Source organism: Hyla sarda, chromosome 8 (genome assembly GCF_029499605.1).
Source record: "Hyla sarda isolate aHylSar1 chromosome 8, aHylSar1.hap1, whole genome shotgun sequence".
Taxonomy (NCBI): Eukaryota; Metazoa; Chordata; class Amphibia; order Anura; family Hylidae; genus Hyla; species Hyla sarda.
The window spans coordinates 35192348-35215118 of record NC_079196.1 but is presented as its reverse complement, the minus strand read 5'-3'; the positions used below and the strand labels follow the sequence as shown (position 1 = coordinate 35215118).

General features: G+C 47.8%; 1 protein-coding gene and 1 long non-coding RNA gene across 9 annotated transcripts in view; one reads left to right on the top strand and one right to left on the bottom strand.

Annotated features, from left to right (window-relative positions):
* Positions 1–22771, bottom strand: part of GALNT13 (polypeptide N-acetylgalactosaminyltransferase 13) — a 354352-nt gene that overhangs the window by 170365 nt on the left and 161216 nt on the right. The window lies entirely within an intron of this gene.
* LOC130285192 (uncharacterized) overlaps positions 1–22771 on the top strand; it is a 120129-nt gene that overhangs the window by 46762 nt on the left and 50596 nt on the right. The window lies entirely within an intron of this gene.

Genomic DNA, 22771 nt, shown 5'->3' with positions numbered 1-22771 from the left:
TTTTTATCATCAGCGTATTTTCCCAAATCATATGCATCTCCTTGATCACCGGATTGCGGAGTTGGCAATAATTCTGCAAAACGAATGTACGTTTTTCCCGATTATTAGATTAGAGTTATCTGAGATGCCTGTAGACAGCCGGTAATGAAAGCTATTACAGCTCCTATAGAGGACGCAGCTGTATATAACCTTTGTGTGTAACTCTATGCCAGTGTTTCCCAACCCGTGTTTCTCCAGCTGATGCAAAACTACAACTTCCAGCATGCCCGGACAGCCGAAGGCTGTCCGGGCACGCTGAGAGTTGTAGTTTTGCAACAGCTGGAGGAACGATGGTTTTGAAACACTGGACTAAACTATAGTAGTGGTATTAGATTTTGTTTGCTCTAGGCATTATAGCATACAGGGGTAGATTTATCAGAACCTGTCCAGAGCAAAAGTTGCTGAGTTGCCCATAGCAAAAAAAAAAAAAGAAGAAAAAACCACTAGGGGTCCCCATACTATCCAGAACATAATCCTGTCCGGCTGCAGCATCATCTTTCTCCAAGCTGATAGCACAGGATGGGACAAAGTCCAGGAAGTAAGGGCGGGACTAGCACTCAACTGTGCTCACTCCTGTCCTAGCATGAAAACAGAGAAAAGGGGATTACAGAGCGGAAGTGGAGAAGCCATATACATATGCTCCGCAACCAAAAATATTACCATCACATTTTTACACCGATAGGCCACCAGGGAGGCAAACTAAGCATCTGCACAAGGGTCTATGAGCCTATAGCTTGACCCCTGACATAAAGGAATAATTAAGGGGGAGACACGGGCCCTGTTGAAGAAACACACAGCCAGAACTGAGACTGGACCAAGTACTGGTGTGAACTGTGAGTAACAGGTTGCAGGAGGCACATGTTTTACTGGCTGATGGTAGCTCACCAGTTAGTAGTCAGGGAATGCTGATCTGTGTGGTGAGTGACCTGACGGTATAGGATTTTGTTTTGTTCCTGTATTAGTTTTTTTTTTTTTTCCTGCAACCTGTATAAATAAAGCTGGCAATGTGCCAGACTTGCATTATGAACTGTTGTCTGCCGATTTATTGAGAGGAAACGAGTCCCGTGGCAGTGTCCAGGACGATCCCAGAGCTATCCCCATGGAGGAATATTTACATTTGGTGGAGGATGCAGGCATCACGTTGCTAAGGGCAATCAACGGACGAGTTGCAGTCAAGTCATTGCTAGGAGCGCCCGCTTCCTCGTCCCCTCTCCTCGGGATCCCGGTGCCTCCCGCTCAGACAAACTGACCGGGAACATGGGATCCCTTTTGTTGGGGCCGCGGCTGCCGCGGCGGCTGGTCCCCACTCACGCGCAGCGTCCCAGTCTACCTTACCTGGCGCCTCGTTCCCTGCGCTGACACTCTCTGCTTCCCGGCGCTTGTGGCCCCGCTCTCTTCAGTAAATTTAAAGGGCCAGCGCACCATTGATTGGTGCGCTGGCTAATGACCCCTGCTCCTTCCATATAAAAGTTGCCTGCCCCTTCCTGCCCTTGCCGGATCTTTGTGCCTCTGAGAAAGCGTTCCTTGTAGTCTGTATTTCCTAGCCTGTTGCCGAACCCATTGCTACCGTCTACTCGCCTGTTAACCCTTGCCTCCAGCCCTGACCTTTGCTACGTCCGACTACGCCTTTGCCTGCTCCCTGTGTACTTAGCCATATCAGCTGCCAGAGAGGTCGAGCCGCTATTGGGGGAACGACCTGGGGGCTACCTGCCGCAGCAAGTCCATCCCGCTTTGCAGCGGGCCCTGGTGAAGACCAGTAGTCCTTTAGACTCCGTTCCCCTGGTACGGCCCGTGCCATCGCCACTCTGGTCTAGAGGATCCACTACCAGTCCTGCCGGTTCGTGACAGTAAGTGTCACGATGCCGGCTGGCAGGTAGTGGATCCTCTGTGCCAGAGAGGGATTGGCGTGGACCGTGCTAGTGGATCGGTTCTAAGTCACTACTGGTTTTCACCAGAGCCCGCCGCAAAGCGGGATGGTCTTGCTGCGGCGGTAGTGACCAGGTCGTATCCACTAGCAACGGCTCACCTCTCTGGCTGCTGAAGATAGGCGCGGTACAAGGGAGTAGACAGAAGCAAGGTCGGACGTAGCAGAAGGTCGGGGCAGGCAGCAAGGATCGTAGTCAGGGGCAACGGCAGGAGGTCTGGAACACAGGCTAGGAACACACAAGGAAACGCTTTCACTGGCACAATGGCAACAAGATCCGGCAAGGAAGTGCAGGGGAAGTGAGGTGATATAGGGAAGTGCACAGGTGAAGACACTAATTGGAATCACTGCGCCAATCAGCGGCGCAGTGGCCCTTTAAATCGCAAAGACCCGGCGCGCGCGCGCCCTAGGGAGCGGGGCCGCGCGCGCCGGGACAGGACCGAGGGAGAGCGAGTCAGGTACGGGAGCCGGGGTGCGCATCGCGAGCGGGCGCTACCCGCATCGCGAATCGCATCCCGGCTGGAAGCGGAATCGCAGCGCCCCGGGTCAGTGGATCTGACCGGAGCGCTGCAGCGGGGAGAGTGTAGCGAGCGCTCCGGGGAGGAGCGGGGACCCGGAGCGCTCGGCGTAACAGTAAGATCCGGCCATGGATCCCGCTGGTGTTCCTTTGCCAAGCCTAGCGGACGTCACCTCCATTGTGGCCCAGCAAGGTCAGCAGCTGGCCCAGTTAACCGCCATGTTGCAGCAGCTCCTGCCTTCTCAGCAACAGCCAGCTCCTCCATCTGCATCTGCTGCATCTCCTCCACCTGCAGTTGCCTCCGGTTCCAGAATCCGTCTGTCTCTGTCAGACAAGTATGATGGAGATCCTAAGCTGTGCCGAGGGTTCCTGTCACAGTGCTCTCTCCACCTCGAGCTACTGTCTGACCAATTTCCTTCTGAGCGAGCCAAGGTAGCCTTTATCCTCAGTTTGCTCTCCGGGAAGGCCCTGGCCTGGGCTACACCGCTATGGGACCGCGCTGATCCAGCCACCTCTTCCATCCAGAGCTTCTGCCAAGAGTTTCGGAATGTTTTCGTGGAACCCGCCCGGGTTACCTCCGCAGAGACTGCCTTACTAAACTTGACCCAAGGACGCTCTACCGTGGGTGACTATGCCATTCAGTTTCGCACCTTAGCCTCCGTATTGAACTGGAACAATGACTTAACAGTGAAATAAAGGATGTTCTGGCTGCACGTGAGCTACCTTCCACCATTAGTGACCTCATCTTGCTGGCCACTAGAATCGACAAGTGTTTCACCGAGAGACAAGAGGAACTCCTTCTTGAAAAGGGAAAGGCTCAACCTAGATGCTACCCTCGTCTGGCTCCCGTTTTTCAGCGTCCACCTCAACCTCTTTCTGGGCCTCCCGCCATGGAAGCCATGCAGGTGGACCGGTCACGCCTGACTCCGCAAGAACAAAGCCGTCGCAGAGGCGAGAACTTATGTCTGTACTGCGCCAGTACTGAGCACTTCCTACGAGACTGTCCTCTCCGTCCACCGCGTTCGGGAAATGCTCGCACCTAGTAAACGTGGGAGAGGCATTGCTAGGTGTGGATTCCTCCTCTCCACGTCTCATCATATCCATGCAGTTGTTCCTCCCTTCCAAGTCCTTCTTCTCCGCCGCAGCCTTTTTGGATTCCGGTTCAGCTGGCAACTTCATTCATGCCTCCTTGGTCGACAAGTACCGCATTCCGGATACCCGTCTAACTAAGCTGCTCTTCATTTCTATGGTTAACGGTGAGAGACTCTCTGCCACTGTGCAGTTCCTTCCCCTACCACTGCAGATGGATATTGGAATTTTTCACTCAGAGACTCTAGAGTTCCTTGTCCTTCCCTTCTGCTCTTCCGAACTCCTCCTGGGTCTGCCGTGGCTACAACGTCATAGTCCTGTCCTGAACTGGTCCACCGGTGAGATCCTGCGTTGGGGTCCCTCCTGTTCGGACCGGTGTCTCAAGCCTGCTCCTGTCAAACAGGTCCCACAAGTTGCTCCGCCTCCTGGACTGCCTAAGCCATACCATTCCTTTGCGGATACCTTCTGCAAAAAACAATCCGAGGTCCTTCCTCCTCACAGATCCTATGATTGTCCGATCGAACTAATGCTGGGTTCTACTCCACTCCGGGGTAGAATTTATCCTCTCTCACCTCCTGAGACGCTTGCCATATCCGATTATATTCGTGAGAACCTACAGAGAGGATTCATAAGGAAGTCTTCTTCTCCTGCTGGGGCTGGTTTCTTCTTTGTGACCAAAAAGGACGGCTCTCTCCGCCCCTGCATTGACTACAGAGGACTCAATAAAATTAGCATCAAGAACTGTTACCCTCTGCCCTAATCTCTGAGTTATTTGATCGTCTCCGAGGGGCAAAGATTTTCACCAAATTGGATCTTTGAGGGGCCTATAATTTGGTCCGTATCCGCAAGGGCGACGAGTGGAAGACCGCCTTTAACACAAGAGACGGCCATTTTGAGTACCTGGTGTTGCCTTTCGGCCTCTGTAACGCACCAGCCGTCTTCCAGGAATTCGTTAATGATATCTTCAGGGACTTACTCTACTCCTGTGTGGTCGTATACTTGGATGACATCCTTGTCTTCTCCTCCAATTTGGACCAACACCTGGTCCATGTGCGACAAGTACTCTCTCGTCTGAGGAGAATTCGCCTATACGTCAAGATCGAAAAATGTCTTTTTGAGCAGTACTCCTTGCCTTTCCTGGGTTACATTATCTCTGCTCGAGGACTTCAAATGGACCCCGCCAAGCTCTCGGCGGTTCTGAATTGGCCACGCCCCTCTGGACTCCGAGCCATACAAAGATTTTTGGGCTTCGCCAATTACTACAGGCAATTCATCCCTCATTATTCCACTTTGGTGTCCCCTATTGTGGCTTTCTCTCTAGACCTGATTCCACCAAGCCCTTCTCTCTCGAAGTGAATGCCTCCTTGGTGGGAGCCGGAGCTGTGCTCACACAGAAATCTCCCAGGGGCAAGACCTTAACTTGTGGCTTCTTTTCGAAGACATTCTCTCCCGCGGAGAGAAATTATTCCTTAGGGGACAGAGAACTGCTGGCTATTAAATTAGCGCTGGAGGAATGGAGACATCTTCTCGAGGGAGCCACTCATCCTGTGAATATCTTTACGGATCACAAGAACCTGGCTTACCTCCAGTCTGCTCAGAGACTAAATCCTCGTAAGACTCGCTGGTCTTTGTTCTTCGCCCGTTTTAATTTTGAGATCCATTTCCGTCCGGCTTCTAAGAACATTAGGGCAGACGCTCTGTCTCACTCTTCTGATGTGGTGGGCGACGAGTTAACACCTCCACATATTATCCCTCCAGAACGTCTTATTGCCGTCGCTCCTGTGGACCTGAGCCATCTTCCTCCTGGCAAATCCTACGTATCTCCACGTCACCGGGTGCAAATTCTCAAGTGGGGCCACGCTTCTCATTTCGCTGGTCATCCTGGGGTGCAAAAATCTCTCCAACTAATCTCCCAAATGTACTGGTGGCCTTCTCTTGAAAAAGATGTCTCGGATTTCGTCCAAGCCTGTATGGTTTGCGCCTGAGATCTGCAGGCCTCCTCTTACCTCTACCTGTTCCAGAAATTCCCTGGTCTCATATCGCCATGGACTTTGTTACAGATCTTCCCTCCTCCCATGGCAACTCCGTTATTTGGGTCGTCGTAGACCGCTTCTCCAAGATGGCTCACTTTGTGCCCCTGCCCGGCCTTCCCACTGCACCCGAGTTGGCCAAACAGTTCTTTCAACACATCTTCCGCCTCCATGGCCTACCCAAACATATTGACTCAGATAGTGGAGTGCAGTTTGTCTCCAAATTCTGGAGAGCCCTATGTGGTCAGCTCGGGATCAAGTTGGATTTTTCCTCTTCATACCATCCACAGTCGAACGGCCAAGTGGAACGGGTGAACCAAATTTTGGGGAACTATCTGCGTCACTTTGTATCCTCACGCCATGACGATTGGGCGGATCTACTTCCCTGGGCGGAGTTTTCCTATAACTACAAACAACCTTCTGCTTCCAACAAGTCTCCTTTCTTTGTAGTTCTTGACCGTCATCCTCTTCCATCTCTGCCATGGTATCCCACTCCTTCTTCTGTGCCTGACAGAGAAAAAGTGAAAAAAAAGCCTCCAATTTGCCCAAGAGTTCCCCTTAAGTGCTAACAAACGCACTATTCGGTTGTATAGGATGTCAATGTTGTATTTATTTAGTCCATAACAAGCGCTTTCGGAGTCTGAACTACTCCTTCTTCAGGTTCAAAGACTATATGCCGTTGACACTCTGGTACTGGATTTTTCCACCATCTGGCGAGAGACTCACGCTGCTCTCCTCAAGGCTTCCTCCTATATGAAACTTCAAGCGGACAAGAGACGCAGGGCTCCTCCGGATTTCCACCCGGGTGACAAAGTATGGCTTTCCTCTATGTACATCCGATTTAGGGTCCCGAGTTACAAATTGGGTCCTCGTTACTTGGGGCCCTATAAAATCAAGAGTCGTATCAATCAAGTCTCTTATAAACTTCATCTTCCTCCCTCCCTCTGAATCCATAACTCTTTCCATGTCTCCCTTCTTAAACCTGCTGTCTTTAACTGCTTTTCTCCCAAGCTTTTTTCTCCCACCCCGGTCGCCGGCACCTCTGATATATTCTCAGTCAAGGAGATCTTGGCGACCAAGGTCTCCCGGGGAAAAGATTTTTTTGGGTTGATTGGGAGGGTTGCGGTCCTGAGGAGAGATCCTGGGAGCCTGAGGAGAATATCTTGGACCGCAGCCTCATCCTTAGTTTTCTGGGTACCAAAAAGAGGGGGAGACCTAAGGGGGGAGGGTACTGTCACAGTGAGCGCTCCGTTCCCCGCCTCCGGACCGGAGCACCCGCTTCCTCGTCCCCTCTCCTCGGGATCCCGGTGCCTCCCGCTCAGACACACTGACCGGGAGCACGGGATCCCTTGTGTCGGGGATGCGACTGCCGTGGCGGCTGGTCCCCGCTTGCGCGCCGCGTCCCAGTCTACCTTACCTGGCGCCTCGTTCCCTGCGCCGACACTCTCTGCTTCCAGGCGCGCGCGGCCCCGCTCTCTAGGGCGTGCGCGCGCCACCTTCAGTAAATTTAAAGGACCAGCGCACCATTGATTGGTGCGCTGGCTAATGACCCCTGCTCCTTCCATATAAAAGTTGCCTGCCCCTTCCTGCCCTTGCCGGATCTTTGTGCCTTGTGCCTCTGAGAAAGCGTTCCTTGTAGCCTGTATTTCCTTGCCTGTTGCCGAACCCGTTGCTACCATCTACTCGCCTGTGAACCCTTGCCGCCAGCCCTGACCTTTGCTACGGCCGACTACGCCTTTGCCTGCTCCCTGTGTACTTCGCCATATCAGCTGCCAGAGAGGTCGAGCCGCTATTGGGGGAACGACCTGGGAGCTACCTGCCGCAGCAAGTCCATCCCGCTTTGCGGCGGGCCCTGGTGAAGACCAGTAGTCCCTTAGACTCCATTCCCCTGGTACAGACCGTGCCATCGCCTCTCTGGTCTAGAGGATCCACTACCAGTCCTGTGGGTTCGTGACAGGCAACAGATCACGTTCTGGAAATGGGTCGACATCGGCAGGCCATTGCTGGGAGCAACCGACGTGGACCACAACCGGTCGTCGCTAGGAGAAGAGGGCCTGTGAGTGGGTGGAATCCCACTGCAAGTGGACTTGGATTGTTATCAGACTGTGTCTCGAATTATGCCTGATGTAATTCCATTTGTGAAGTTCCGACCGGAGCCCATTAAGACTATTCAAATTAACTTTGACACATGTTTTGGGACAGTGAACCATATGATGGAGGTGTGTGCCGAACTTACAGTGGAAATTGTACTGGGCAGAGACTTTCCGTATTTCTGGCAGTTGTGGGATGCCGAGAGTGCACCAGAGAATCTGCACACAAAGGTTCCGGAATTAGTGAAGACTGAGGTGTCTCTACTGGACTGTGTGAATGGTGCTGTAAATGGTGAACTCATGCAGGCTGAAAATGTTTTTTTTGAAAAACTTATGTTGATGTGTTCAGATGTAAAGAGTACTGTTGCCACCCCTGACAGGACAAAAGAAAACCTGTGTGAGCTTGCAATAGAAGGTAAAAAGATGATGGTTTTGTTAGAACCTAGATGTGTAAGTCTGGTAAAGACCAGCTGCAGAAAGTCAGACCCCGCTATACTGTCTATGCAAGCCGGTATTTGGGGTTATAAAACGGTTAATGTATGTATTTCTACTCGCTATGGTACTATAGGTCATAAGGTTGCAATAGAGCCATCCTTGGAGTATGATGTAGTACTGGGGAAGGATTTTCTGTTTATTTAACAGTTATGGGAAGATTGTTGGGTGACTAGAGAAGGAACACCTGATAGGCTCACAACACTTGACTTGCACCACACAGCAGGAGAAAGTAACTCAGCAGAGGCTGAGGACAGGGAGTGTCAGAAGACCCTAGGTATATGTCAGGTGGGAGTGTGCGAGTCAAGTTAAAAAGGTGACTCGAAAATAAGCTATGGAGATGGATGTGGAAAAACCAAAACTATGGAAGAGAGTACAGGTGGAGCTGGGTGCTGCACTTACAGACACAGACAGAGTCCTAAGTGAAGGAGATGTGGCATCTGGACCAGAGAGGGGTCGTAACCAGGAAGGTCAAACCGCTGAACCAGATATTGTTGCAGACCCAGGAGCCCTAGTCATTTCTGCCAGGCCACGGAGAGACTGTGTCAAGGCCAAAGAAAAGTCTGCCAAAAAGCCGAGAGACAGTTCAGAGGAACTGTTCGGGAATCACCCGGAAACCCAAGTGGCCCAACCCCGAAAAAGGGGGAGACTTCATCTAGAGATTGAGAAGAGTCAGGTCGAGTGTCTGACAGAGGACAAGAGAATGTCTCAAGTGGGTAAGGAGACCGTTGTGAGTAAAAAGTCTCAGAAAAAACGAGCTGGACTTGGAAAGAAACTGGAGCAGATCCAGAATCTGGAAGAAACCCTGCAGATGGTTTCTGTGAAGATGACGGAAAAAGAAGAAGAGGTACAGCGCTTGACAGAGGAGAGGGACAAAATGCTTGCAGACTTTAAGAAAGAGCAGGAAGCGAAGCTTCAATTGGAAAAAGTAATGGAGCACCACAAAAGTGAGTTTGTGGCTCTGCAGGATGAACTGTCCTGCTCCCAGAGTCTGGTGACCAGCAAGAAGAATGAATTGGAGAGTCTGGCCAAGCAGATCTCCTTCCAGGCTGAAGAAATTAGTCTTCTACATGGTGCATATCAGGCTCTACGGTGTGACCACAAGGCTAGGCTGGTAACCATGGAAGAGCTGGAGAGAGAGAAAGTGAAGATGTGTCATAAAGTGCAGAGCCTGGAGGCGCAGATTGAAACGTGCAGTAGGTCTCACGATGCTGTCCTGGATTTGCTGGGAACGCAACTCTACGAACAAGAGGCCCTACTGGCGAACAATGAGCAGTTGAGAGAACAATTGCTAACTTTGGAAGATACTGTCAGGGACTTGACAGAGGTGCTGGACAGTGAGAAGATAAACTCTTTTAAGCTCAAGAATAAGCAGCGAGAATATTTTAAGATTGAAGAGGACATGAAGGTCCTAACAGAGAGCAGAGACAAAGCTATTGTGGAATTGGATAAAGAAAGGATTCTGAGGCAAAAGCTACTGGATATAGGGATGCTTTCTCTAAAAGTAATGAAGTCCTCTGAAGCTGAGACTGAGGTGAAGCCATGTGAGAAGTCCTCTGAAGCTAAGACTGAAGTGAAACAAGGTGGGAAATCCTCTGAAGCTAGGACTGAGATGAAACCGTGTGGGAAGTCCTCTGAGGCTGTGACGGAGGAGAAACCATGTGGGAAGCTACAGAGATAAGGACGGTGGTTAGTGAAGTCACTGAGGCCAAAAAATTATCTGAAGCAGAGCCTAGACCTAACGTAACAGCAGAGGTCCGGCAAGTCGAGGACAGAAGAAGACCAAGGTTGAGAGCATCTGTCTTCTCCCTAATTAGTTTCAAGAGAGAGGGTGAAAAACCTGGTGGTGAAGAGGGATGACCGGAGTGGAACCCCTGGCAGGGAGTTGGTCAAAGGTGACCTGGAGACGTGTACTTGGGGACTGGTGAGAGTGCGGAAGAAAGAGATCAAGGACTCTAGAGCCTGTTGGACAAAAGTTGTCCAAGAAGAAGAAAAGGCAGATGGACTCTGCCTTTCAAATACAAGTGCTCTTTCCCGGTGGTCTGAGCAAGGGGGGGATATGTGATAAAGTGGCAAGGAAAGGGTGTATTTCCTAGGCTCACTCTGGAGAAACCTTCACCTGGGGCCTAATTAATGAGTCAGCAGAGAGGGGAGGTCTTTATAAGGAAGAGACTAAGTGTGATCAAGGCTCTCCCTAGGAAACAGCAGGCTGGCTGGAAGGGGAGGACACGGGCCCTGTTGAGGAAACACACAGCCGGAGCTGAGACTGGTCCAAGTACTGGTGTGAACTGTGAGTAACAGGTTGCAGGAGGCACATGTTTTACTGGATGATGGTAGCTCACCAGCTAGTAGTCAGGGCATGCTGATCTGTGTAGTCAGTGACCAGACGGTACAGGATCTTATTTTGTTCCTGTGTTAGGTTTGTTTTTTCCTGCAACCTGTATAAATAAAGCTGGCAAGGTGCCAGACTTGCATTATGAAATGTTGTCTGCCAATTTATTGAGAGGAAACTTGTCCCGTGGCAGTGTCCAGGACGATCCCACAGCTATCCCCAAGGAGGAATCCTTACAAATATATATGTATATATAAAATGTGTGTGTATGTATATATATATATATATATATATATATATATATATATACATATACACAGTGGAGCAAAAAAAGTATCTAGTCAGCCATCAATTGTGCAAGTTCTCCCACTTAAAAAGATGATAGAGGCCTGTAATGTTCATCATAGTATACCTCAACTATGAGAGACACAATGAGAAAAAAATGATTTGCAAATTATGGTGGAAAATAAGTATTTGGTCAATAACATAAGTTCATCTCATTACTTTGTTATGTAGTAAACCAAAGTGAAACCAGCTCACCCCCTATGGACACCAGCCACGTCACGGATCAGCATGGACAATGCTGGAGCTGTATACGAAGAAGGAAAATATCCAGCTCAGCATATCAACTCCCTCCAAAGGTTTTCTATGAGGTTGAGATCTGGAGACTGGCTAGGCCACTCTAGGACCTTGAAATGCTTCTTACAAAGCCACTGCTTCGTTGCCCAGGCGGTGTGTTTGGGATCATTGTCATGCTGAAAGACCCAATCACGTTTCATCTTCAATGCCCTTGCTGATGGAAGGAGGTTTTTACTTAAAATCTCACGATACATGGCCCCGTTAATTCTTTCCTTTACAAGGATCAGTCATCCTGGTCCCGTAGCAGAAAAACAGCCCCAAACCATGATTTTTCCATCCCCCATTCTTCACAGTAGGTATGTTGTTCTTTGGATGCCACTCAGCATTATTTCTCCTCCATACACTTCGAGTTGAGTTTTTACCAAAAAGTTCTACTTTGGTTTCATCTGACCATATGACATTCTCCCAATACTCTTCTGGATCATCCAAATGCTCTCTAGCAAACTTCAGATGGGCCCGGACATGTACTGGCTTAAGAAAGGGGACACATCTCACACTGCATGATTTGAATCCCTGGCGTAGTGTGTTACTGATGTTAGCCTTTGTTACTTTGGTCCCAGCTCTCTGAAGGTCATTCACTTGGTCCACCCGTGTGGTTCTGAGATTTTTGCTCACCGTTCTTGTGATAATTTTGACACCTCGCGGTGAGATCTTTCTTGGAGCCCCAGATCGAGGGAGATTATAAGTGGTCTTGTATGTCTTCCATTTTCTAATAATTGCTCCCACTGTTGATTTCTTCCCATCAAGCTGCTTGCCTATTACAGATTCAGTCTTTCCAGTCTGGTGCAGGTCTACAATTTTGTTTCTGGTGTCCTTCGACAGCTCTTTGGTCTTGGCCATAGTGGAGTTTGGCGTGTGACTGTTTGAGGTTGTGGACAGGTGTCTTTTATACTGATAACAAGTTCAAACAGGAGCCATTAATACAGGTAATGAGTGGAGGACAGAGGAGACTCTTAAAGAAGAAGTTACAGGTCTGTGAGAGCCAGAAATCTTGCTTGTTTGTAGGTGACCAAATACCTATTTTCCACCATAATTTGCAAATAAACTGTTTCAAAATCAGACAATGTGATTTTATGGATTTTTTTCTCATTATGTCTCTCATGGTTGAGGTATACCTATGATGAAAATTACAGGTCTCTCTCATCTTTTTAAGTGGGAGAACTTGCACAATTGGTGGCTGACTAAATACTTTTTTATATATGTATATTATATATATATATATATATATATATTACTGTTGGTTCACAAAACATGGTCCTACACTTTCAGGTGATTTTTTGTGTGTTTTGCATTACAGTAGTGGAGATGGTTTAGAGGGCAGACAACCGAAGTTGTAAAGAGACAACGACGCTGTTCTTTCTGCTGACAGAGAGGTCTCCCGCTGTCTATAGAGCTGGCTTCTTGTCTGGCACAGATTCTTCAGGCGTTGATCTGCTATGTCTGACTGTCAGCTAAATGCAGGTTCATACATGAAAAATCATACCCCTTCCTTATTAACTTACATATCCAAAATGTGGATTCACAACAATATTCTGTGCTGATTAGACTGACTTGTGAGTCTAAAGCGAATCATACATTTTAGAACATACAGATATCTTTTTCATAATCCCATACACATGCACATTTGGCTTGGCTAATCATGCATGTACTCTGAATAAAGGGGAGGGGGTGACTGCTGACTGCAAGACACCTCAGGTGATAGATTATCTGCCAGAGAGCAGTGTGATTGGGCATGTTAAATGCCAACAGCTGTCCGGGCATGCTGGGAGTTGTAGTTTTGCAACAGCTGGAGGCACTTTGGTTGAAAAGCACTGTCCTAGAAATATGTCAAATGTTTTTTTTCCAGGTTGCAGTACAGCCTGAGACATTACCTCACTAGTCAGGTGTTGAAAGGGAACCTATTTCCTTAAATGGGTGGAGCGACCACTGGATGGGAGGGAGATCATTCCTTATAGGGCTGCAGGGAATTGTAGTTTTTAACGCATAGCACGCATTGAAGGGAGCTCAGCTGTGCTGCAATGGGTGGGATAACTGATGTGTTGGAGGAAGAAAAGTGACCTCACACTTACAAACAAGAGATCCTGGGACTTGTAGTTGTGGGGAGGGAACTCCAACAGGAAAAAAACTTTTCACAAAAAGAAAGCCACAGCATTATGGTAATCTCACAACATAGCCATTTAGCCCCAAGACAATCATGGATCTTTCCTAAGAATGTCCATTACGGTCAGGCAGGTAAGTACAAAAATTTCCTTATGGTGGATAACTCCTTTAAACTCAAACTACAGATGTAAGTAATATATTTAGTGTAAAATTACCAGATAACCACACTGCTCAAAAAAATGAAGGGAACACTAAGATAACACATCCTAGATCTGAATGAATGAACTAATTGTATGAAATACTTTCATCTTTACATAATTATATGTGCCAACAACAAAATCACACAAAAATGATCAATGGAAATCAAATTTATCAACCCATGGAGGTCTGGATATGGAGTCACACTCAAAATCAAAGTAGAAAACCACACTACAGGCTGATCCAACTTTGATGTAATGTCCTTAAAACAAGTCAAAATGAGGCTCAGTAGTGTGTGTGGCCTCCACGTGCCCGTATGACCTCCCTACAACACCTGGGCATGCTCCTGATGAGGTGGTGGATGGTGTCCTGAGGGATGTCCTCCCAGACCTGGACTAAAGCATCCGCCAACTCCTGGACAGTCTGTGGTGCAACGTGGCGTCTGGGGAACGGGCGGGCCAGTCCATAGCATCAATGCCTTCCTCTTGCAGGAACTGCTGACACACTCCAGCCACATGAGGTCTAGCATTGTCTTGCATTAGGAGGAACCCAGGGCCAACCGCACCAGCATATGGTCTCACAAGGGATCTGAGGATCTCATCTCGGTACCAAATGGCAGTCAGGCTACCTCTGGCAAGCAAATGGAGGGCTGTTCGGCCCCCCAAAGATATGCCTACGCACACCATTACTGGCCCACCGGTCATGTTGGAGGATGTTGCAGGCAGCAGAACATTCTCCATGGCATCTCCAGACTCTATCACGTCTGTCACATGTGCTCAGTGTGAACCTGCTTTCATCTGTGAAGAGCACAGGGTGCCAGTGGCTAATTTGCAAATCTTGGTATTCCCTGCCAAATGTCAAACATCCTGTACGGTGTTTGTCTGTAAGCATAACCCCCACCTGTGGACGTCGGACCCTCATACCACCCTTATGGAGTCTGTTTCTGACCGTTTGAGTGGACACATGCACATTTGTGGCCTGCTGGAGGTCATTTTGCAGGGCTCTGGCAGTGCTCCTCCTGCTCCTCCTTTCACAAAGGTTGAGGTAGTGTTCCTGTTGCTGGGTTGTTGCCCTGCTACGGCCTCCTCCACGTCTCCTGATGTACTGGCCTGTCTCCTGGTAGCGCCTCCATGCTCTGGACACTACGCTGACAGATACAGCAAACCTTCTTACCACAGCTTGCATTGATGTGCCATCCTGGATGAGCTGCACTACCTGAGCCACTTGTGTGGGTTGTAGACTCCCTCTCAGTGTCATTGACTTGGAGTTACAGTGTGTTGTTTAAGTGTTCCCTTTATTTTTTTGAGCAGTTTGAATCTCCTAGGTAACTGATTGCATTGCAGTAATACAAATGATTAGGGTTGTAGTCACTCTCCGTCACAGATGTCCAGGGTGTCTTCTCATATACATAGTAATTTACAAGATGGTGCGTTTGATTGCGAAACATTGCTCCTGTAAGCACTACAATGAAAGGTGAAGTAATTCTGCTGAAGATCAATGAGCCGAATAATACACACAAAATAATTGGAGTGATCTTAAATGTGCCGCCGGTGCACTCCTAACAGCTGTGCTGCAATCCAGACATTAGAGGGGGCCGCTTCTCTAAACAAACAAAGGATGTGAATGGCCTCTGCATAGAAATGTACTTTGAGAATTGTAAATGTTAAGATTGTGGGGTCTGGCTGGTGGGACCCCTCATGATCACTGTGCTGTGAGTGTCTGTTTCCATCACTCTTACTTTGAATGTTTGAATGAGGCAACTTCCACTTGGCACAATCTAACATCCCCAGTGATCAGCAGCTTGTAGTAGGGTTGTACCTATAGAGCAGCATTTCTCAACCAAGGTGCCTCCAGATGTTGCAAAACTGCAACTCCCAGCATGTCCCAGCAAAAACGAGACTGAGTCCACCATGCTCATCCAGGCCAATGTCCACCACTTTAATTTTGTCTGCCCTGTTACTGTAGCTGAAGATATAATTACCTGACACCCTTCTGTTGAGTCAGTCCACCAAAGCTGGCAGCCACTGCTATGTTAGGAGAGCGGTGGCTGCTGGGAGGTAGTGTAGTGCAGACATATCTGCTACATTTTCATGCCCCTTAGAGTGTCCAGACAGAGCCTGTAACCCTGTGGAATCAGAGTGCTACAATCACACTGGCTGGCCCGGCACTGGGAAGGTAACTATACCCCATTGGTCTGCAGCTTCTGTGCTCTACTGATCCTCTACTAATCCTCTGCACAGAGGAGGGCCTATAACTATGGGTGCTAGCACAGAGGGGGTCTACAATGGGGGCAAGCACAGAAGGGGTGTACAAGTATAGGGGAAAACAAAAATGGGCCTGCAATTATGGGAGTAAGCAGAGTAGGGGCCTACAAATATGGGTGTAAGAAAAGAGGGGGTCTACAACTATAGGGGCGAGCACAGAGAGGGCCTACAAGTATAGAAGCTAGCACGAAGGGGGCCTACAACCATAGAACCAAGCACAGAGGGGGCCTACAAGTATAGGGACAAACACAAAGGGGTCTAAAACCATATGGGGAACAGATACCCTGGGCCTACAACTATATGGGGGCATATTGGGATATTGATTTTTGAATGAACATAGTTAGAACATACTGAATTCACTAACCTCTCCTGAATCCATCATCCTGCCACTCACTAACCATGTGCTTGGGCGTGGTTGAGGGTGTGGTTAGGGGTGTGAGTATGGTGTGGTAAGGGTGTGGCTTGTGCCCCTTTTTACTCAGCAAAAGTTGAGCGGTATGTGTAAGGAATGCGGCATACATAATGGGAAATGGATATGGAGCAAAATTTACATGAATTTATTTATCTATCTATATTTTCATGATGCAGTTTTCGGTTTAGACACCTTGTAAATTTAACAGTTCCCAATGGAGTTGTCACCATCGCTTCTGTCATTGTCTCTACCACCACGTACAATTTACACCTCTTGTAAATATTTTCAGCTTGGCATTTTTTGCTAAAGTACATAAGTTTACCAACTTCTTAGATGAAGTGTGGCGCCTCCCAGGGGATCTCAAGTAAAACAGTCAGTGACCCTTCTTCTGGACATCATTATTTCCCGATAATGGAGGATACATCACACAATGCCCTCTGGGTTGAGAAATGTGTGAAGACACCATGTTGTTTACACTTCATTAACTCCACTCTGCATATGGTACTGATAAATGACTGGAGTATATAGACCGTGCACGCTCCTGGAGAACATATTAGAGGTTCAGGGTATAAAGTTTAAAACTCTCATTAGGAGGTTGGCATGGGACAATGACAATATGTCACACCAGGATAAAAATAGGGACTGGATTTGAGGAGCAGGTCGCATGTTGGTAGCAAATAAAATCTCCTTAAATGTCTAACTTGATTGATTAAAAATAATTGATGATTACTTGCTATGGGTATTTTAGAAATACAGCACTATACATTTGTGGAACAAATTCAGAAAAGAGGCAGAGTGAGATCTTAAGAGGGCGCTGTACGGCACACTGTAGGACACTGTCAGCAGAGTACACTATGACACTACGGGTACTGCAATATTCGCTACAACGGTGTCCTCAGGTTTGCATTGCGTTTATCAGGTGGATATATAAAATTGTTGTTTGAACATATATCTTGTATTCCTTCACTTTAATGAGTGAAATGGAGTCCAAAAAAAGTATATCCGTAAAGGAGAGATATGGGTGAGAAAGAAAAAAAAAAAAGGGGGAAAAACAGGGGGCGCTCCCTTTGTATTTGTATATCGACTTGGTGTGACCCTCCACCACACCTAAGTGATATACTCACCAGATCGGGTAGCAACCCTAGATCCCAAGTGTCCTGGGGTCACGGCTCACAATATGCTGGTTTAAGTATTCTACTGATAGATTATGGCTGTCGCACTCAGACTGGGACTGGACCCTTGTGCGAGGGCAGGTTTTGGCAAATCGTGGATAATGGAAAAAACACGGTCTTAGAGGCGCTGCACAAAGGAGCTCACAAAAGGAGAGACTCGAGCCAGCACAGGACAATATGTATTTGTTTGACACAACAGATGTCGCGTTTCGGCACACAGAGAGTGCCTTCCTCAGGTCCAAATATACAGTGCTAAAAGACAGTAATATCAAGGATACAAGTGATAGCAACTTGTCAAGTGATGGTAAATCAGGAAAAAATGACTATTGTGAGTGTATGTACAAGGGGGGTTGTGCATACACAATGCTGTAATGCAACATTGCACATTAATGTAACACATTAATATACGACAGAATAGGAGCACACCACTTATAAGAAATAGGTGGGGTTATATAGGATGTAACCCCAGAGGTTGACTATGTGCTATGCATATTATACATAAAATATAGTAAATATATAATGAACAATGTATGTATCTGTTGGATTCAAAGATAAAAAAGGTTAAAAATTCTTATTAAAAAATGACATAAAAATTTAGAAATGCAGAAACGAACGAATAGTTCATATATATATTTGTTAGGGTCATAAATTATCAAGTTAGCAGCTCATGGGAAGCCTTACAGTAATATAAGCTCATTTGTGTGCCAGTAGTACAAAATTGGATAGTTAGGGGTCTTACTAATAGTTGGGGTGGTAGGATGCAAGGATGCACTGTTGGGAGGAGGGAAAGGGTGAAAATAGAGTACATAGGAAAAGGCTGTGTGTGGCCGGTTAGAGAAGAGGTACCCTGTGGAGTTCCTGTGAAATGCGGTGCTGGCATCGGTCTGACCGCACGTGTGCCGAGGGGCCAGTATAAGGCTTCTCTTCCAAGACAACGCATTATGCTCTGCTGACTCAGGAGGCATGGCTGGATCTCGTCTCCAAGCTCTAGCCCCACCCCCTAAGTGATGTCACCACCTCTGCCAACACCCTACAGCTACATCACCAATCACTATCTTCCTGTTAAACACACAAACACATGTACAGGGGTCAAGTCCTGGGGGGAAAAAAGTGAGGGAACTCACCCAAGATTTCCACTCAAGACCTGTTAATGGGAAGGTGATCCTGCTGTGGAAAAAGTGCAGGAGTCAGTTCCCACATGTTCCTGCAGGACTTGAGCCCAATATATCTATAAACGAAAAAAGACAAAGCCGCCAAGAGGCTGGTGATATGTTGTATATTTGAAATGGGATATTAAACCATATTTTGCATGTTGAAACTGGAGTGCTGCAGAAGGTCTTTTTTTATTCACTGGCTATATGGAGTGGACCGTGACCTGGACTATTTTTTCTGCTTGCACCCGCAATATTTGGAAATAGTTTGGGTTGTGCTGCTTCCCTATTTATTGATAGATAGATAGATACATTCCCTGTCTGCTCCTCCCGAGGCAGCATGCTATAAACGCATTCTTTCCTAAATGTCCCAAAATATATTTAAGGAAGAATGCAGTGTGTTTAGAGCATGCTGCCTTGTGCTGACTACTAGTGTTGCTCGCGAATATTCGCAATGCATATTTTATTCGCGAATATCGCATATTCGTGAATTCGCAAATATTCGCGAATATAGCACTATATATTCGCAATTACGAATATTAGTTTTTTGTTTTTTTTCACAGTACAGATCACAGTGATCACCCCTCTCTGCTTCCAGCTTGTGTGGTGTAAAGAAGGCTCTAATACTACTGTGTGAGACTGGCGTACGAATTTTCGCATATGTGAACATTTGCATATGCAAATTTTCGCATGTGCACATTTTCGCATATGCGAAAATAAAAAGCAAATATTACGAATTTGCAAATTTAGCGAATATATGACGAATATTCGGCCATATATTCGCGAAATATCGCGAATTCGAATATGGCCTATGCCGCTCAACACTTCTGAGTACTTCCACAAGCAGAGGAGCAGACAGTGAATGACTACAGCAACTTTTGCTTAGTTGCTGTGGGGAGAGACAACCAGAGCCTGTCTGGGCATGCTTGGAGTTTTGCAATAGCAGGAGGCACTCTGGTTGGGAAAACTTTGTTAAGGGAACAACTGCCTTGACAAAAGATAGCAATGTATAAAAGGGACAGTGACCAAATAACATTGATCAGGCTCCAGAAGCAATAACATTTCATGCTGTGCTAAAGTGTGTGAATTGTATTGCATTGTTTCAGGGAATCCTAGTGTGCAGAGGTCTCATTCCTGCACTTTGCAGTGTTTCCCAACCAGGGTGCCTCCAGCTGTTGCAAAACTACCACTTCCAGCATGCCCGGGCAGCCTTTGGCTGGGAGTTGTAGTTTTGCAACAGCTGGAGGCACCCTGGATGGCAACAACTACCTTGACAAAAGATAGTAGTGGGGGTCACAAGGAAACATCATATTAGTTAAACCACCCTGCCACGTGAGATATCAGTTAGAGGACTACAACACTCATCATCCCCATGGCTGCTACAATGAAATTCAATAAAAGCCTCTCACCATTGCATCATATATTTTTTTTTATATTTTTTTTGCATCCTAAGTTGCCCTCCCTATCTCTTCTAGACACAGCATGATAGAAATATCCATGTAGCCGAAGTCTGTTAACACACGGTAAAACACAAAAGGAGCCAAAATTACAAGATGACAATTACCGCCAGTCACAAACGGGAGAAGGCCTACAAGAAACTAGGACATGTCGACATCTTCCTCACAAAAAAGGAGACGTATTTGAATATTTTAATGAAATATCATCTGCATCTAATGCGGGAGGATGTGTCTGTAGTAACAAAGGCTGTGCTCATATAACAACCTCATTTCTCACATTGTATTCTCATCTATAGCTGTCAGGGGGCTCTGCGCCTCTGCGACTACATCACGATGATGGTGACTTAATATTTTTGCATAAGTGTCTGCAGTTTCCAAATTATTGGCTAAGGCCATTGTTTATATAGGGGCGGGTAAACGGGTTTATCGGCCAATTATGGTGCACACGTCATGCAAACATACTCTGAAAACTGAAGTATCCTCTGTTGAGAATTGAGCAGCAACCACATTATTTTCTAATACTAGATATAAATGAAATTCAGGAAGTCTTTTCTTATCTTTAGCCACAGCAGAAGAATAGTATTGAGTGATCTTAGGGTATATTCACACAGCACAGGAACATTCCACTGTGTGGCAGCCATGAGGAGTTAGAACAGACTGTGGTACGTGACTCTGGGTGGTTAGATGTTTCCCTACGTGATGCCAGGGCACCGTTAACCTTCATGGTCCAAGGATCCGACAGCTTCTTCTGCGCCAGGTACGGGATAATAAATTCACTGATGACAGGTTACTAACTGTCTTTACTGAGGCAGGAGTAGTTGTTACAGTCCTCATAGTGCAGATTAGAGTAGAGCAGAGGAGATGCAGAGGAACCCTTGGGAGCCCTGCTGTGACTTGTAGTATTATACACCCACTTGTTGCAGACTTGGGACTTTAGAGTTAGTTTTGACACCTCCCATGCTGACTAGGGTTCTAATAGTGTCCACATTAAGGTACATCACCAGGGCATGAACTAGCCATGGGATCCAGCTGCCAGAGGCTTTTTACTGTACATATGCCGGTCTAGCACTGTGTGGCCCATTGCCACACCGGCTCCTGTGCCCCCAGCTAGGAACTTCTGACTCCTCCTAGGCGGGGAACACTTGCAGAATGGCGTGGTCACTTGCTTGAAGAATTGTTTTAGGCTTCCCTTTAATCACACTCCTGCTGTCTCTTCTCCACACTGCAGCTCACACTGAGCTCTGCACTCCACACTAGCCTAGAGCTAGAATAAGACTGGATAACTCCTCCAACCCTACACTATATATAGCCTAGCTAGGAGGCCTCCCATTGGGCAATAAGGGTCACATGGGTACTCTGCATCATACCTCCTACATACAGTGCAAAACATTATAAATCAACAGGTAAATACTATAATGCATATTAAGGCATCACCTGAGCAGTAGGGCCCAGCACAGGCATCTGAAGCAATGTGTACCCACTTCGGTACTGGGACACATTGATTTCAATGGGATTTTGTTGCACTGTGCAGACTACGGAATTTCCAATTCCAGCAACCACAGAAAGAATAGGCATGTCTATTCTTTCTGTGGATTCTGCTCGGAAATGCATTGCCATCTATGAGATGCCACATTTCTGAGCGGTCCTAGTACCCTGCCGGATCATTGAAATGTGTGGAATGCCTGTGTTTTCCAGGCAGATGTTCCACACATTTTTGCCCGTGTGAACCCGGCTGTCACGATGCCGGCTGGCAGGTAGTGGATCCTCTGTGCCAGAGAGGGATTGGCGTGGACCGTGCTAGAGGATCGGTTCTAAGTCACTACTGGTTTTCACCAGAGCCCGCCGCAAAGCGGGATGGTCTTGCTGCGGCGGTAGTGACCAGGTCGTATCCCCTAGCAACGGCTCAACCTCTCTGGCTGCTGAAGATAGGCGCGGTACAAGGGAGTAGACAGAAGCAAGGTCGGACGTAGCAGAAGGTCGGGGCAGGCAGCAAGGATCGTAGTCAGGGGCAACGGCAGAAGGTCTGGAATCACAGGCAAGGAACACACAAGGAACGCTTTCTCTGGCACTAGGGCAACAAGATCCGGCGAGGGAGTGAAGGGGAAGTGAGGTGATATAGGGAAGTGCACAGGTGTAAACACTAATTGGAACCACTGCACCAATCAGCGGTGCAGTGGCCCTTTAAATCGCAAAGACCCGGCGCGCGCGCGCCCTAGGGAGCGGGGCCGCGCGCGCCGGGACAGAACTGACGGGGAGCGAGTAAGGTACGGGAGCCGGGGTGCGCATCGCGAGCGGGCGCTACCCGCATCGCGAATCGCATCCCGGCCGGAGGTGGTAACGCAGCGCCCCGGGTCCGTGGAACCGACCGGGGCGCTGCAGTGAGGGAAGTGTAGCGAGCGCTCCGGGGAGGAGCGGGGACCCGGAGCGCTCGGCGTAACAGTACCCCCCCCCTTGGGTCTCCCCCTCTTCTTGGGGCCTGAGAACCTGAGGATCAGACTTTTGTCCAGGATATTGTCCTCAGGTTCCCAGGACCTCTCTTCGGGACCACAACCCTCCCAATCCACTAAAAAAAAAAGTTCTTCCCCTGACCTTTTTAGAGGCCAAAATCTCTTTGACAGAGAAGATGTCCGAGGAGCCGGAAACAGGAGTGGGAGGAACAGATTTAGGAGAAAAACGGTTGAGGATGAGAGGTTTAAGAAGAGAGACGTGAAAGGCATTAGGGATACGAAGAGAAGGAGGAAGAAGAAGTTTGTAAGAGACAGGATTAATTTGACACAAAACTTTAAAAGGACCAAGATAGCGTGGTCCCAACTTATAGCTCGGGACACGGAAACGGACATATTTAGCGGAGAGCCATACCTTGTC